Consider the following 12,131-nt stretch of genomic DNA (forward strand, 5'->3'; position numbering starts at 1 on the left):
TTATTGATACTGAATTATATATAAAATTATAAATTAAATTTAATAGAAAATAAATAAAATGTATTATGTAAAATAAGAATTACATAATATGAATAATAAAAATCATAAGAATAATATAATAAAGGAGTTCTTTTATTTATTATAATATATTTAATTATAATATTTTTAATATAAAAAAATATATTTTTAATTATTTGTTTAATTTATTATTTTTTTGTTTTATTAAATAAAATAGCTTCATATTGATCTTAAGCATAAATTTATATAAAATATCATTATATACATGCTGTTTAATTTTTTAAGATAAGAGTATATATATATATATATATATCTTAAAAAGAAAATTAAAATACCAAGAATCAATAAGATGTATATCGAAAAAATTGATACTCTATTGCAAGAATTTTCGAACATTCTTCTCAATATATACCATTTTTATAAATACCTTAGAAATCTATAATATTGGTACTGAATGCAGACTTACATCATCGAATAATTTACCGCCATCTACCGTTTTTTTTTAAAATTAATTTGAATAATAAATTCATTGAAATACAATATACAAATTAATAATTAAATTAATAATTATGAATGCAAACATGATAAAAGGAATTGAATAAAATATTTCAAAAAGAGAAAACAACTTTTTTTTACAAATAAAAGCATGTATTGGATGTATTTTTTTAATATAATGTATCGGTATGGTATGTTTTATTTTACAAAGATATTCTTTTCTTTATCAAATTTTATATATGCTCCATATAAATTTGCCTTTAAGATCGGTATCACTACTACATTGATAACGACAGCTTCAGTTCCTTCATAAATTAAAATTTATTCTTATAATTTAGATCGAAAAAAAAATAATATTTTATAATTTCAAATTGGATCTAACTAATATTATGAATTTTTCTTTTAATAAATTTATCGATATGAATTAAATTATTAGCTATTTATAAAATAAATAAAGAAAAAAATTATTTTTGTTCAATATTTAGTAAATAAATATAATATATTTTTCTTATTTTCTTATTTTTAAGAGAATATGTTTTCACAAATTTTGATAATTAAATTGTATTTTTATCAATTTAAAAATAAATAAATAATTATTATTTAAAAAAATCTTTATTTTTTAATTATTGTGAATAAAAATAATAAACCAGTATTAATAATTCATTTATCATTTTGAGAAATTGTTAAATAAATATTATTACATCAATTGCAGAAAGACAAAATTTTAACGGTTAAAATTAAAAATAAAATTACCTTAAATTTTAACATTTAAGTTATTATTTAAAATAACTTTTTCGAAATCTTAATTAGTTATTTTTTCAGATTATTATTATTCAGATTATTATTACAATTCTAAATTATATAAAATACAAGTTAAATTAAGAGCATTGATTGGTAACTATAAATTTTTCTGCTCATTTCATTTATTTTGATCGTTTTTATTATTTATTTACATACTATTTATATATATATTATATAGAATTTATAATAATAATTTAGATAATAATAGAATTATATATATATTATGAGAAAGAGAATTCATACCTTAACTTTTTTATTCTAATAAACTCTTAACTTTCATTTTGACTTTTACTTATTCTTCAATAATAATTTAAATATAAAATTTTAACTTATACTAATTATTAATTGTCGAAATATTAATAAAAATGTTTCAATGTTAAACATTGAATGCTGTTTTTATATATCCATGATAATGATGTGTTAATACATAGCATCACTGCTTATTTACTGTTTCTATAAATATATCATGACAATTGATTATCAATACTTAAAATGTATTGTAATAATAATGAATTCATAAATAATGAATAGTTTTAATATCATCATTATTAATTTTTGTTCATAATGAATTTGAATATTTTACGAATTCTTCAGATTGAATACAAAGATAAAATATAAAACAATTCTTACCGCAAAATTGTAATAACTGAAATTATGATAATCAAACATCAATTACGATATTAATTTTATACTTACAATTTAGTGATCAATTTAATATCTATCGTTATATTTCATAATTTAATATTGATAACAAAGGAATTGAAATTCTGAACAACTGCAGAAACAATAAAAAGCGAAGACGATGCTGCCTGTAGATTGACGGAAGACTATGTGAGACAATATCGTAATTAAAAAAATCAAAATTAATAAAAAAACAAATATTATAAATAACATCATATTGCATTGCAATAGTGATGGAATTTGGAACATTTGGAACACATCGCTTTGAATCTTCGAAATGACAAATGAAATTCGAATCATATTGAATTTAATTTGAAGTTTAAAAAATTTCGAAAAATAAAATTTTGTGGAAATCTTGATTATCTTTGGAATCTTGGAAATTTTAATTATATTTCTAAATAATAAATGAATAAAAAATATCGATTTTTATTATATTTACAAATATATTTAAAAAAAAATTTTTTTAATATTTTTATCAATTGAATTATACAATATTATCCTTCCTCTGTAAAATCAACTTTAATTTATTATCATAGGATTTTTTTTCCAAAATAAATCGTTTTGAAGTGATAAATCAAAATTGATGTTACAGAAGAAAAATAGTATCAAAAAGGATGTAGTTGACAAAAATATTAAAAAAAATTACTTTCTTTGAAATATGTCCATAAATTTATCAAAAATTGATATCTTTTTTTCCATTTTCCATGCAAAAATATATAAGAAATCTTTCCATTTTTAAATAATAAAAATTCGTTGATGTGTTTTATAATATTTATACTATTATTTCGTCGCATCTATTTTTTATTTAAATAAATCAAATTTATAGAAAAAAATTTCAATCTACGAATTTTACATTATTTGCAAGGAAAATTCCAATTCAATCAATATTAAAGAATTAATAATATTAATAACATTAATCCCTTAATATCGCAGATTGAATTGGAATTTTCTTTTCATGATGAAGAGATTTTACGCAACTGTATGAAACTCTCAGTTTTTTTTTTTTTTTTTTACTTAGAATCACTAGGACGTATAGATATATATCGTATAGACTGTTATTTCACATGTCATCAGTCTTTATATACATCGTATAGATTACCATCTCTTACGTACCGTCCAATTACTCTGTGGGTTAACTAGATAGATCCTAGTAATCATCTTTCCAGCTTTGCATAGTATATTAAGTTTTTTTTTTTTTAAACAGAAATTTATCTTGAAATAAAAGATTTCTCGTACAATTTATTTCTGACATAAAACTTTATATTTAAATACTTGTTGATATTAATTTAATGAAGAGATATAATAAAAGAAATTAAATCCAGTATACAGTACGGTATATAGAGAACGAGGGAATAAAAAATTACAGTGACGCATAGAAGATGACGGAGTGTAAAGAAACGACAAACTATGTATATAGGACGCATAGAGGATGATGTTAAAGGATTGAAAAAATGCACAAAGTAATGGTAGCAAAAAGCCTCGAAAAATACCGAAAATCATAGTGTATGAATATTTAAAATCAAAAATAAAATCAAAATATTATCATTTTGTTCAAAATTGTTATAAAATTTACTCTTATAATTTCACGTTATTAAATACAATAAAAGAAACAAGTTGAAACAATAACAAAAACAATGTTTTTTTTCTATTCTATAAAGTAAAGACAATTTTTATCTTAAATACATCTTACGGTTTGAACAATAGTTTCAATATACGGGCGTAGATAAAAAGACAAAAAAGAAAAAAAATACTTATTTTGCTAATTAATGAGCGACGAATCAATTTGAAATATAATTGAATCATTGAACGCATTGGAGATAGTAAAATCACGAAGCAATGCAATTCGGTTGCAACGTCGAATGAAAATCATTTTTACTGCATGTCATGACAAATAAATACGAATATCCATCGAACGATATTGGCGAATACATGAATGATTGCTGATCGTTCATCGACACATTTGTCATTTATCCCAGAGCGTAAATTTAAGAGGTGTCAGAGATTCTACGAAAAGTTTTGCGCCCATCTGTTTTTTTCACGAAAAAAAAACCAATTATCAGTTAAAATTATTTATGGCGATAATGAAAAATGTTTTCCAAAGTCGTGAATGCTAAATTGGTCTATTCAAAAAGATATCGTAACCTGTAATGAAAGAAAGATGGTGATTTATCGAACGTGGATACGTATTTGCAAACGAAAACCAAGTCGATAGATTCTTCGGTTGGTGAAATTTTATTGGAATCGCGACACTTGGAAAAATTTCAAGCATTGGAATATCCGTGCAGACACGGAGTCAGGGATGGGTATCGACGATGTCGAGACACGAGAACGCTTTTCCGGTGACACGTAAATAAAAGTTCGAGAGGAAGGTAAAGCGGTTGGAAATAGAACTAGATTAGGATGCGGTGATTTGAAGGGGAGAACAATTGATATGTTGAAAATATTTTTTTTTATCAGGATATAAAATTTTAATCATTCAATAACGCACTCTTATACAATTATAAGGATGCGTATTTTTAATGTATTATTATATATATTCTCGTATATTATGAACAGATAAATATTACTAAAAATACTAAAAAATATTACTAAAAAGATCCAAAATTATTTATTACTTTTTTTTAATTTATGTATAATAATTATAATTTATGTATAAAATTATATTCGAATTTTTTATGACACGCAAAATATGCTATTAGGACCGGTTGAAAATCGTTACATTAAAGTTCAGATAAACACGAAATGGTTTTTATTAATTTTAATACATTTTATCTATTAAGGAACAGCGAGATTTAGAATTCACAGCGACAGGAGCACGAAACTACAGATAGTGCGATAAAACAAGAAGAGGACGAGAGAAAAGACATCGTAGGAAGAGACGACAAAATAAAGACAAAGACGAAGCTCGTCAGTGGCGATATAGCGATGAAGGGGGAAGTAGAGAGGAAGTCTCGAGAGGAAGAGATCTTCTCTCTTATTTCTAAGGTAGTCGGTTTTTCTTTCGTTTCGGTATGAAACAGACCGAGCACGTATCTCGTTAGCGAATCATTAGCAACTCTCCTCGTGCTGCAACTACTGTCGCAACGAATGCTCGCGGCTTGTTCTATCCCTCGCTGTTTCAACGTCTTCTTTCGCTTTCTTGCCCCATTTCAAGTTATTTTACCATTCTAGACTTTTGCAGTTGGCGTGAAATTATCATTATTTACGTGGAATTATCATTATATACATTTATTTTCCAAATTATTGTCTCTGAAAATGTTATTATTTTTCAGTTTTATTATAACACGCAATTTATAAGGAAAGATCTTCAAGTGGGAAATTTAAATACTTTATAAAATTTTAGATATTATATAATTCCTTTCAGTGCAGAAATTTTAAGACATGTTGAAATTGATCTTTAAAAATTTTATTTTGTTATTTGTAAAGTATAACAGATAGAAAAGAAATTTTTACATAAAAGTTTCGTTTTTAAATTAAATTTAAATCAAATGATAAAAATTTAATCGATTATTCAAATAATTATAGAAAAAAATTAAAACAATTCATTTTCTTAAACATTCATTTTTTTTTACTTGAAAATATTTAAAAATATTTTAATGAATAAAATAAATGTAAAATAATATATTTAAATATTTATATATTTATACATTAAAATAAAAAAAATGTCATATAAATATATTTTCTAAATATTTTCTTAATATATCATTATTTAATTTTTAAATAATAATCGATAATAAAAGAAAATATTCAAAATATCTTTACGTATTTTAATTGAATTGTTATATATATTAGCATTAAATTTTCTTTTTATTTTCTTGTTATTAAATTTACTTTTTATTTGATAATATCAAGTAAAACTATGTATTCTTCTAATAATCTCAAATTCATTTTTCATTTATTTTTCTTTTTTATATATTCGCAAAAAAAAATATGAAAATATAATTTCAATTTCCAAAATTAGAAAATTTATAATAATTGAAGATTAAAAGATTATACTAATAATATTCTTTAAATTCCATCACTACCAGAGACGAGTTATTTTATATAACTCTCTCAGAATATACAATATTTCATCTAAAAACTTGAAATAAAAAATTTATTTAGAGATATTTTAAAATAAATAAAGAATATATTATGTAGTTGAAATTTTTGTAATTATAGAAAAATTATGAAATCTTAAAGAGTATATAAGTACGAAAAAATATATAATGAAACCTTGATTAATCGGTTTGCTAGTATCCACATTTCATCATTCAAGATTTTGATTATACGATGTTTTATGTTTATTAAGGATACGAAAATCTTAATCTTACATGTATTCACACTTTTATAACAATCATATTTTCTTTTCGAACTTGTATTTCGATAAATATCTTCATTTTGTTCTTAATGAATTGATACTAATATTATTATTAAATGTTATATTACTTAACTTAACTGACATATTAGATATAATTATAAATGATACGTAAAAATGAATTATAAATGAAAGTAGGAAAGAAAATTGTATAAAAAAATACAATACATAATTTAACAATAATAATAGAATTTCAAAAGAGATATATAAAAATTCAATGCCAACGACCATACCACGTAGGAACTACTGGTTCTCGTTCGATCACCAAAGACAAGCTACGTCGGGCACGGTTAGTACTTGGATGGGCGACCGCTTGGGAACACCGTGTGTTGCTGGTTTCTTTTTTTTTATATCTTTTATCAATGTTTGTTAATTTTTATCAATCTCGCCCATTTTCTATGGAGTCTAAGATGTTGTATCTTTTCTTTCATATTTGAATTTTATAAATTGCGTTGAAAAGATATGTATTGCACGATGCGCGCTCATTTAATTCGGTGCAATTGTTTGAATATTTTTATATGTTATTATTTATTCAAATCAAACTGTGTTCTATATACTTTAACAATAATAATAGCATTTCAAAAGAGAGGTATCAAAATTCAATGCCAACGACCATACCACGTAGGAACTACTGGTTCTCGTTCGATCACCAAAGACAAGCTACGTCGGGCACGGTTAGTACTTGGATGGGCGACCGCTTGGGAACACCGTGTGTTGCTGGTTTCTTTTTTTTTATATCTTTTATCAATGTTTGTTAATTTTTATCAATCTCGCCCATTTTCTATGGAGTCTAAGATGTTGTATCTTTTCTTTCATATTTGAATTTTATAAATTGCGTTGAAAAGATATGTATTGCACGATGCGCGCTCATTTAATTCGGTGCAATTGTTTGAATATTTTTATATGTTATTATTTATTCAAATCAAACTGTGTTCTATATACTTTAACAATAATAATAGCATTTCAAAAGAGAGGTATCAAAATTCAATGCCAACGACCATACCACGTAGGAACTACTGGTTCTCGTTCGATCACCAAAGACAAGCTACGTCGGGCACGGTTAGTACTTGGATGGGCGACCGCTTGGGAACACCGTGTGTTGCTGGTTTCTTTTTTTTTATATCTTTTATCAATGTTTGTTAATTTTTATCAATCTCGCCCATTTTCTATGGAGTCTAAGATGTTGTATCTTTTCTTTCATATTTGAATTTTATAAATTGCGTTGAAAAGATATGTATTGCACGATGCGCGCTCATTTAATTCGGTGCAATTGTTTGAATATTTTTATATGTTATTATTTATTCAAATCAAACTGTGTTCTATATACTTTAACAATAATAATAGCATTTCAAAAGAGAGGTATCAAAATTCAATGCCAACGACCATACCACGTAGGAACTACTGGTTCTCGTTCGATCACCAAAGACAAGCTACGTCGGGCACGGTTAGTACTTGGATGGGCGACCGCTTGGGAACACCGTGTGTTGCTGGTTTCTTTTTTTTTATATCTTTTATCAATGTTTGTTAATTTTTATCAATCTCGCCCATTTTCTATGGAGTCTAAGATGTTGTATCTTTTCTTTCATATTTGAATTTTATAAATTGCGTTGAAAAGATATGTATTGCACGATGCGCGCTCATTTAATTCGGTGCAATTGTTTGAATATTTTTATATGTTATTATTTATTCAAATCAAACTGTGTTCTATATACTTTAACAATAATAATAGCATTTCAAAAGAGAGGTATCAAAATTCAATGCCAACGACCATACCACGTAGGAACTACTGGTTCTCGTTCGATCACCAAAGACAAGCTACGTCGGGCACGGTTAGTACTTGGATGGGCGACCGCTTGGGAACACCGTGTGTTGCTGGTTTCTTTTTTTTTATATCTTTTATCAATGTTTGTTAATTTTTATCAATCTCGCCCATTTTCTATGGAGTCTAAGATGTTGTATCTTTTCTTTCATATTTGAATTTTATAAATTGCGTTGAAAAGATATGTATTGCACGATGCGCGCTCATTTAATTCGGTGCAATTGTTTGAATATTTTTATATGTTATTATTTATTCAAATCAAACTGTGTTCTATATACTTTAACAATAATAATAGCATTTCAAAAGAGAGGTATCAAAATTCAATGCCAACGACCATACCACGTAGGAACTACTGGTTCTCGTTCGATCACCAAAGACAAGCTACGTCGGGCACGGTTAGTACTTGGATGGGCGACCGCTTGGGAACACCGTGTGTTGCTGGTTTCTTTTTTTTTATATCTTTTATCAATGTTTGTTAATTTTTATCAATCTCGCCCATTTTCTATGGAGTCTAAGATGTTGTATCTTTTCTTTCATATTTGAATTTTATAAATTGCGTTGAAAAGATATGTATTGCACGATGCGCGCTCATTTAATTCGGTGCAATTGTTTGAATATTTTTATATGTTATTATTTATTCAAATCAAACTGTGTTCTATATACTTTAACAATAATAATAGCATTTCAAAAGAGAGGTATCAAAATTCAATGCCAACGACCATACCACGTAGGAACTACTGGTTCTCGTTCGATCACCAAAGACAAGCTACGTCGGGCACGGTTAGTACTTGGATGGGTGACCGCTTGGGAACACCGTGTGTTGTTGGTTTCTTTTTTTTTATATATTTTATCAATGTTTGTTAATTTTTATCATTTCATTATTATTTTCTGTTTTTTTTATTAATAATAATTAATAACTTATTTTTGATAATTTTTGTATAAGTTTTGCATCGATTTATTTCATTTTTCATTATTTATAATGATAGGAAATATTTTATACAAGGAATAAAATTAATAATAATTATAATTTGTTGGAATTTTAACGTTGATAATAGATAGTAGATCATTACATCTGATGTATATCAGATGTAAGAATAAAAATATATTTAATTATTTTTAAAAATGAGCAGCGAAAATTTATTTATATAAAAAAAAATATTCAAGGTCTTGTTGTATCTACTTATAATTATTATTCATTATGCTCGAATATAATATATTGCCACATTAATTCGAGAATAAAATATGTCTTTCGAGAATAAAAATCGACAGCAAGACAAATCGTGGTCATGATTGCCCAATAATGATAAATTACATATCTACACTTTGGCGTTGGCATACATTCGAGTATATTAATCTAACGTATAAAAGTAACGTATTAAAAATAGATCATGCGGTATCTGCATAACAAAAGAATAAAAATATATATTCGTATTTCGAATATTAATTCGAATTTCGAAAGAAAAAGCTAAAATCTTTGAGTTATATATATTTCGATTTATCTAAATTTTCAATTAAAAAAGATTTAACAAAAGAAAATTTTCCATATAGAAGTTTTATTAAAAGTTTTAGTAAAAATTAATATTTTTTCAATTTAATGGCTTAAAAAGAAAGTTCGATATTTGAACATGATGCATATGGTTGAAATAAATAAGAATGGATATATATATATATATGATATTTATGTTATCTATTAAAGAAAAGAAAAGAATATCGAATGATTTCGATTTATGGTACTTATAAACTTTAAGTTGCAATAGAAATTCGATTTATAAAAGTAAACTTTGATTTATTTCATTAATTTTTTTTCTTATAATTTAATAAATATAATATATATCATTAAATATGATTAAATATTAATTGTAAACATATAGTAAAATATGAAATTATAAAAAACTGTAAATTCAGAACAAAAAATTTTCAATAGCCAAAAATTATATTTGTGATTTTTGCAAATTGAGAAAAATGTTTTAAAGTTTATTCTAAATCAGTTATTTTATTACAAAACGTTATTTTAATTTTCCTTATAAAAATATATATAAAAATATTTATATAAGACATATTCAACATATTAGAAATAGATTTTAAAATATTTTTTTTAAACTATTTTTTTTCTTTTTCATAAATTAGTGCTTTTCTGTAATTTTTTACAATTTTTTAGATAATTAATCAAAGAATTTTTTTCCATTAAAAAATTAATTTTAACATTAATTTTAAGAAAACTATGCAAAAAAAATCAACTGGAAATTCAACTTTATTTATTTATTTTTTTTTAATATTTTTTGGAGTTTTACTTTTCTTTCCGTATAAACTTTTATATTTTTTTATATTTTATAAAAAATGAAAAATATTTTTTAATATTTATAAAACTTTAAGTTTTTACAATTCATACTCTGCTAAATTAATTCTTTTAACTTTTCAATCTAGTCGCAATAAATCATAATCGTCCATTTTTTTTAACATGCTTCATTAATTAATAACGTGTTAATTCCTTTTGATGCATAATCGTGATAATTTATCATAGGTAGATATATAAATGATATAGTGGAAATTTGAACATTATTAAATATGCAAAAAAAATTAAATTGTATCTATATGAAAAATATATCTCAATTAAATTGTACAAATAATTTATAATAATTTTTAAAATATTTAATTTATATATATATAATTGTTATATAATATTTAATAATAATTTTAATGATAATTTTAAGCAAATAATTTTTAATAATTTGTATTCAATTATTTAAATAGTAATATAAGCAATGTTTAATATAATAGTTATATAAATTGAATAATAATAAATATAAATAGTAATTAGTTTAATGTTTGTTAAAGATTCATCGATATTTTTACATATATTATAGGAAAAAGATGGACGAAATATTTTGATTTTACATCCGTCAATATTTAAGAAAAGTGGAAATAATTATTATATTTTTAAGTCGTATTAATTTTTTTAAATTTTTCTACATAAAATAAAGTATAAAAACTTTTTATTAAATTTGCCTATGTAAAAAAGGTGTTTTTCTTTCAGTTCTTATTATTCATAATGCATCATATTATATTTATAATATTTAAGCATATTATTATAAATTGTTTTAATACAAGCTTTTCATGGATTACAGATGTTTTTGCATGATAAATATGCAAAAAGAATATAATATTTGTATATAAAAAATATGCATGAAAAATAATATGAATATGCATAAAAAATACAATATAATGTAATGCAATATAAGATACGGCATATTAATATATTGATATCTATATAATTATTTTTCTCATTTTTCTCTATTATTTATTTTTTTAATTAATAATACATAATTCATTGAAAACCTATAATTTATAATTTTATTATATTAGACTAATTCTTATTCAGCCTTAACTGCAGCAATATTTTGTTTCTTAAAAATTTGAACTATTTATAACTACTTGAATATCTTTAAATATATAAAATAAAATGGATATAGATTTATTCAATTTAAAATAAGTTCATCTTATTAATATATGAAATAAACTTTATAAATCTTTTTAATTTTCTGAAAATTTTCAAAATAAAAAATATTGCACTAAAGGAATTCTTTTTAAATATTTTTTGACAATTTTTAATGCAAAGTTATATTTTTGAACAAATCTTTTTTATTAATATAATATTATTTTTATTAATACAAACAATTATTAATATATCGACAGACAATGTATTAACTATTGATAAGTTATTGTTAGATATTATTCGATATATTTTCACATATGTAGAAATATACAATATATAAAAAATATAATATAAAAAAATAAAAAATATATTCTTAGAATCTTCTAATTATTTTATTCATTTATTTATTTATTTTCTCTTACTTTAGTTCTTATTTCTTATAATATTTCTTATAAAAATATAAATATATATAAAATATAATATAATATAATATAATAAAAATATAAATATAAATATAAAAATATGCA

At 23.1% G+C, this 12,131-nt stretch overlaps 1 protein-coding gene and 7 non-coding genes across 8 annotated transcripts in view; 7 read left to right on the forward strand and 1 right to left on the reverse strand.

Annotated features, from left to right (window-relative positions):
- The window catches only part of LOC102671768 (phosphatidylinositol 3,4,5-trisphosphate 3-phosphatase and dual-specificity protein phosphatase PTEN), a 26,442-nt gene extending 19,744 nt beyond the window's left edge, over nt 1-6,698 (reverse strand). The window contains exon 1 of the mRNA XM_031513486.1: nt 6,581-6,698. The gene's annotated coding sequence lies outside the window, so the exon portion shown is untranslated. The remainder of the gene's footprint in view (nt 1-6,580) is intronic.
- Nucleotides 6,572-6,690, forward strand: LOC116186394. Its single transcript, XR_004151374.1, has one exon. It is a non-coding gene; the product is annotated as a 5S ribosomal RNA (ribosomal RNA).
- A 258-nt stretch (nt 6,699-6,956) lies between the features above and the next one.
- Nucleotides 6,957-7,075, forward strand: LOC116186395. The gene has a single exon (XR_004151375.1). It is a non-coding gene; the product is annotated as a 5S ribosomal RNA (ribosomal RNA).
- Nucleotides 7,076-7,341: 266 nt separating this feature from the next.
- LOC116186396 lies at nt 7,342-7,460 on the forward strand. Its single transcript, XR_004151376.1, has one exon. It is a non-coding gene; the product is annotated as a 5S ribosomal RNA (ribosomal RNA).
- Nucleotides 7,461-7,726: 266 nt separating this feature from the next.
- Nucleotides 7,727-7,845, forward strand: LOC116186397. Its single transcript, XR_004151377.1, has one exon. It is a non-coding gene; the product is annotated as a 5S ribosomal RNA (ribosomal RNA).
- A 266-nt stretch (nt 7,846-8,111) lies between these two features.
- LOC116186392 lies at nt 8,112-8,230 on the forward strand. Its single transcript, XR_004151372.1, has one exon. It is a non-coding gene; the product is annotated as a 5S ribosomal RNA (ribosomal RNA).
- Nucleotides 8,231-8,496: 266 nt separating this feature from the next.
- LOC116186393 lies at nt 8,497-8,615 on the forward strand. The gene has a single exon (XR_004151373.1). It is a non-coding gene; the product is annotated as a 5S ribosomal RNA (ribosomal RNA).
- A 266-nt stretch (nt 8,616-8,881) lies between these two features.
- On the forward strand, nt 8,882-9,000 carry LOC116186391. The gene has a single exon (XR_004151371.1). It is a non-coding gene; the product is annotated as a 5S ribosomal RNA (ribosomal RNA).
- Nucleotides 9,001-12,131: the final 3,131 nt, after the last annotated feature.

This window comes from Apis dorsata, unplaced genomic scaffold, assembly GCF_000469605.1.
Source record: "Apis dorsata unplaced genomic scaffold, Apis dorsata 1.3 scaffold_651, whole genome shotgun sequence".
Classification (NCBI taxonomy): domain Eukaryota; kingdom Metazoa; phylum Arthropoda; class Insecta; order Hymenoptera; family Apidae; genus Apis; species Apis dorsata.